This window comes from Arachis hypogaea, chromosome 10 (genome assembly GCF_003086295.3).
Source record: "Arachis hypogaea cultivar Tifrunner chromosome 10, arahy.Tifrunner.gnm2.J5K5, whole genome shotgun sequence".
Lineage (NCBI taxonomy): Eukaryota > Viridiplantae > Streptophyta > Magnoliopsida > Fabales > Fabaceae > Arachis > Arachis hypogaea.
In genome coordinates, this window is record NC_092045.1 from 72,079,238 (window position 1) to 72,085,472 (window position 6,235).

Genomic DNA, 6,235 nt, shown 5'->3' on the forward strand with positions numbered 1-6,235 from the left:
ATTCTCTTTTTGACTCACATTTATTAATATTAATTTTAATTCCAAATTCATATTATTCAATTTTTTATGGCTTCCAATAAAATCATCATTAGTTTTTGATATTCTATTTTACTTTTGAATAATTTTTTGTAGAATTTTATTTTTTATGTAATTTTGAATGTTAGTTTTAATTTTAATGCGAGTTAAAGATAAAATTTAGAAAATATAGCCTGGTATTGATGATTAAATAGTTAAGTGTTTGTTGGAATCTTCTAATAAATGAAAGAGACTCATAAGGTATAACAGTAACCAACAACTACTTACATACAGCTGGGTTCTATAAATTAAGGGTGTATATGATCTGCATCGGCTCGAAAACCTAGCCAGAATCCGAAATAATTTGAGGCACATTGGCCTGAATTTGAAGTGGTCCGGAATTGACCCGGAAAAAGAAAACAAAACCTAACAAAAAACTAAATCGGGATTGGGCCATAGATCGGATCACCTAGACCTGGCCCGATAATTCATACTACTAGAGGGGAGAGGGCACATGCCAAACACTCCAAGGCACGCTTAGTTTGCACTTTGCAATGCACAAAGAGCACACAGCCCTCTTCTCTCAGCACCACAAGACATAGTCACGCACCCTTACTCCCCCATGGCTTACGAATGGTGCCGCCACCCTTCCTCTCTCAATCGTCTCTCTGCCTCTCACCGACCGCCATCACCCTTTCTCTTTTAACCTTCTCTTTGTCTCTCACCAGCCACCATTAGAGCGCCCGTCACCACTCACCAACATCAGAGTCACGACGATGCTGCACTACTTCTCGTCTCTCGGTGCCGACGAGTCGACGACCTTCAGTGATCACGAATGCGAAATGTGACGAAGCTTCTTTGACCCTCAACAATGAATAACTGCTTCCCCCCGCTCGGTCGGATGGTCACGACAGTGTTGCCCCCAGTCGTCCTCTTCTTCTCTGCCACTGGTCTTCTTATTCTCTTCTCTGACCTCTGCTCAAGCTCAGGTAAATAATTATTGTTCTAATTAGGAATTTTGATTATTGGAACTTCTGAATATTAGGATTTTTTGTTATTAAAACTTATGAATATTAGGGATTTTGATTATTGTTCTGATTAGGTGTTTATTGTTCTTCATGTTTCAGTATTTGATTATTGTTTTGACTAAGTGTTTATTGTTTTAATAAGAATTTTTTTTATTATTGTTTGGCTGTTGATTATTGAAACTTTGATTAGGTGTTTATTGTTCTTCTTATTTTAGTATTTGATTATTGTTCTTATTAGGTGTTTATTGTTCTAATCAGAATTTTGATTATTGTATTGACTCTTAATTATTGAAACTTCTGATTATGTGTTTATTGTTCTTCTTGTTTCAGTGTTTTGTTCTGATTTTGTTCTGATTATTGGTGAACTTCTGAAGCAATGCCGATTATTGCTGAATTTCTTTTTGACTTGTGTGTTTAGATAACAAACAATGGGAGGAGAAGATAATTATATTCCTCTACAAATTACCAAGGAGAATTTCGTTAAGGGCCCGATTTTAACCTAGTATAATTGTGGCCTGAAGGTGTTTAGATTTTATCGGGTCTAGGGTCGGATTAGGGTCTAACAAATAGGCCTAGTATATATTTCAAGCCGAATCTAGGTTAGATCAAACGCGGCTTCACCCAACCCATATACACCCCAACTAGAAATGACCATGAACACCGTACACCCTCTATTGACCATACTGATACTATATATATATATATATATATATATATATATATTATTACTTGTTTTACTTTCTATTAAAACGAAATGAATAATGATTATGTTGATTATTGCATGTATATATGATTAAATTCCCAAAGTGGTCTCCCAGATTTGACTCGTGCATCAATGTTACCCCTCAATTTCCAATTGCACTAAATGTACCCTCCAATTTGAGCTCCAGACTACAAACAGATCCCCCTGCCCATTTTCAGCATGAGTCAGCAAGCGGAACGTTGACCTGGCACTACCACTTCCAAGTAGGACATGTAAATTGATGTCGTTTTATTTGTAGGCACGAAATGAAAAAGAACGTCATCGTATTATTGTGCAAGGATATTGAAAGGTTTATTGGGCAAAGGTGATCATTCACAACTCTTTCTTCTTCTTTTCTTAAACCATTTCGTCTCCTCCTCCTCCTCCTCCTCCAGAGAATGTCGTGACAATAGGACACCTTCACATTAACGATTTTCTGAGTTTGTTAGCACAAGAAAGAAAATTTTCAACCATAGAAAGTTGCTGAAGTAGAGGGTACCATCATCGTAAGTATAAACGAGGTTAGCAATATTGTTACAGATTGAAAAAAAAAATTTGGGTACTCATTGATCGTTCTTCATTTGAATTATTTTTTGAGGTGATTTCATTTGTATTTGCTATTTTTTTTTAGATTATTATGTTGTTAGGTTTTTTGTAGTTACTATGTTAGGGTGGAATTTCATTTGTTCTATTTTTTTATGTATGAAATAGGAGATTTTTTTCATTAATGTTACTTATGTGGAGTTGTGATACACTGTTAGTGCTGCATATGTTTAATTTGTTTATTTATATATATATTGTAGATGGATGAAGTTTTGAATATTTCGTTTCATCGTGGAGGAACTTTTGAAAAGTGTGTTGACGGAAAGATGGGCTACTATCCTGATAATAGAAGCTGCTTGAGTGATCTTGAGTTGGATAAGTTGGATGTATTTTATTTGAGCAACTACTTTAAGGAGCTAGGTTATAACAAAATAAAAGAGGTTTGGTGGCTTGTACTTAATTGGGAAGATCATGGAAGTGAGTTTGAGGAAGTTAAACACTGATGTAGAGTTGAGAGAGATGTGTCAGATGGGTTCATAAAACCAGGGTCTTATTAATGTTTTTATTGAACATGAGGTTTCGTCACCTGAACTGCTGCAAGGGAAGGAGGTTACGATCTATGTTGATGATCAAGTAAGGATTTTTGGAGAGCAAGCAAAGAAAAATGCCACATCTGTTCCACACCATTTGCTAATATCAATGCTGAAAAGACTCCCACTTGTAACGTTAGTCGACCAAGTGACCAAGTACCCAAAGGCTCAGTTCCGGTGCCTAAAGAACAACAACTAAAAAAAAAGACTAAGACAGTCCCCAAACCAACATAAACCAAAGTGAGCAGGAGGTATTGCTTGAGGTCTGCTACTGTGTAGGTTGCACAAAGGGTAAGAAAAAAGTGCAGGATAGCAAGATATTTGAAATATTGTTGTCCTCTGATGAAGACTCGTCTAATTCTGATAAGATTGTAGAAGATGAGCCCTATAAACTAGTTAAGGAAGATAGCTCATCTGATTCATGTGTTGGGGACCCTATTCCTTCATGTAAGCAAAAAAGAAAATACAAATAAGAGTGCTGAAAAAGGTAATGGTAAGGGCAAGGGGAAGGAGAAGGAGAAGATATGTGTTGATGACGATGCTTTTGTAGAGGATGTTTCTGATTTTGAACTAAATCTTAGATTCATGGGAGGTGGTGGGCCTAAAAATTATGATGCCTATAATCCTGGGACTAATTTTGATGGTTCTAACTCCTGGCATTCGTTGAAGGTGAAGACTCGACTGAATTCTAAAGACAAGCTAGAAGAAGAGGATGAATTTGATGAAGTATTTCTAGTTTTTAGGGAGGGTGCTAGGCTTGGAAGTTACATTTAGATGTTGGAATGAAGTTTAATACCAAGTGAGATTTTAAAGAGGCTATTAGGGAGTGTACCATCCAAGAGGAAAGGCGTATTCAATTCAAGAAGAATGATAGGATAAGGTTAACAACAGTATGCAAGATGATAGAATACAGCTGGGTTATTTTTTCTTCGAAGGACCATAAGGATACTTGCTGGTAAGTGAAGACATCCATAGATATTCATAGCTGTCCAAGAGAGGATAAGAGCAGGGTAGTGATACACCACTATTTTATGATATATTTTGGACTGAATTGAGTGGATTTTATCAACTATTCTCACACTTATTCATGTAAATTGCATGTTTTTAAGTTTCCTTCCTAATTTCGTGCTATAATTAAAAACATGCTTCCTTGGCCTTAAAATTGCTAATTTTAATCCTCTCTTATTACCATTCGATGCCGTGATATGTGTGTTAAGTGTTTACAGGTTTTATAGGGCAGGAATGGCTTAGAGGATGGAAAAGAAGCATGCAAAAGTTGTAGGAATACAAGGAATTAAGGATTCCAGAATCTGGAAGCGACGCACACGCGTGGATAAAGCGTACGCGTGGCTAAGTGCAAGATTCAGTGACGCGTACGCGTGATGAGCATTACGTGCTACACTTAACAAAACTCGTTGGGGGCGATTTCTGGGCTGATTTAGACCCAGTTTCAAGCCCGAAAATGCAAACTAGAGGCTGGGATGGAGCTGAGATTGAGGACACTTCACTTTTCACTTTAGTTTTTGATTAGTTTTGAATTCTAGTGGGAGAAACTCCTACTTCTCTCGAGGGTTTTGGCATTCTTATTTTGATTTTCAAGTTGGATCTTGAGAGAGTTGCTGCTACCTTCATTCCTCAGCATTTTATTTCTAGTTTCTTCTTTAATTCCCTTAATACTCTTTTCTATTTGGTTATTGAATTCATGTCTGGATCTTGTTACTCTTGAATTTATTAATGCATTGAATTATTTTTATGTTTATTTTTATTGCTTGTTTGATCATTGCTAATTATTGTTAGCGCTAATTTTGATGTAATTCATTTCTCATAATTATCATGTCTTTTATTTACACCCACCATATGTTTGTGAAAATAGCATTCATGTTAATGGAGTAAATATCCCAACTTGGTTAGGGGTTGAGTAATTGGGACCCCTTGAGTTGTTATACCCAAGTATTAATCTGTAATTGGAAATTGTTGGCTAGCTCAAATCTCACGAACTCTAGTCCTTCCCCACGAGGTGACTAGGACTTGTGAGCTATAGTTAGTGATGCCCACTTGGCTTTCCTTCAATTGCTAGAGGATAACTAAGTGGGAGCAATGAAAATTTATCGTTACACTTGGGAAAGACAACAAGGATAGAAATTCCAATTCTCTCCCCTAACCAAGGTCTTTTATTTTAATTAATTATCAACTCTTGCTATTTATCCAGTGCTTTAATTTCTAACTATTTATTTTTCTGTTCTCAATTTAAAAAATATTCAGGAAACGACCTAGTGCAATTATTGTGAATTACCTCAATTTGAGGTAATAAATAACCGGGAGTAGAATCCCGGGTCGTTTCCCTAAGAGTTGACACAATTATTGTGAATTACCTCAAATTGAATTGAAAGAAAATGGAAGGAACAAGAGTAGATCTACAACAAAGTATAAGAACAACATAAAGGAATTACAACAAAAGAATAGAAGAATGATGATTGCAACAAGAAGGAATTGAGAAGAAGAAGTAGAAGAAGATATGAATAAAACCCTAGATCTAAGAACTATGCCTAATCCTAATCCTAATCCTAGAGAGAAGTGAGAGCTTCTCTCTCTCTAAAACTAACTAGAACTAATCCTAATGTGTGTAAATGATGCTAAGTGTTGATTCCCTTCAATCCTTGGCCCTTTAAATGCATTTTGGCGCCAAGGTTGGTTGCAAGCTGGGCCCCACAACTTTTTAAAATCGCCGGGCATGTTTTCTATTAAAAAATCATATACGGCCACCGACGCGTACGCGTATAGCATGCGTGCGCGTCCCTTGCAGTTTTCGCGATCCACGCATTCGCGTATTGTGCGCGTGCGCATGGATGTTGTTTTTCAAATCTTTGGTTTTTTCATGTGTTCTCCACTTTGAATGCTTTCCTCTTCACTCCTTTGATCCATTCCTAGCTTTTTTAACCTGAAATCACTTAACAAACAAATCAAGGCATCTAGTGGAATCAAAGGTGAATTAAATTTAGCTAATTGAAGGTGTAAAAAGCATGTTTTCACACTTAAGCACAAATTGGGAGACAATCATGAAACCATGCTATTTCATTGAATAAATGTGGGTAAAAGGTGATAAAATCCCCCAAATCAAGCACAAGATAAACCCTACAAATGGGGTTTATCACCCCACCTAAAATTGTGACCATAGCCTTACCTATGGTCACCCCTCCTTAAACCATGACCATAGCCTTATCTATGCTCACGGTTTTTCGCCGAGACCATAGCCTCTATGGTCATCCCACCTTAAAACCGTGACCATAGCCTTATCTGTGGTCACGATTTTCACCGTG

General features: G+C 36.8%; 1 long non-coding RNA gene across 1 annotated transcript; it reads left to right on the forward strand.

The window, feature by feature from the left end:
• The first annotated feature begins 350 nt into the window (after positions 1–350).
• On the forward strand, positions 351–4,677 carry LOC112715665 (uncharacterized). The gene is made up of 2 exons (XR_003159896.3): positions 351–1,004; positions 2,589–4,677. It is a non-coding gene; the product is annotated as an uncharacterized lncRNA (long non-coding RNA).
• The last annotated feature ends 1,558 nt before the right edge of the window (positions 4,678–6,235 follow it).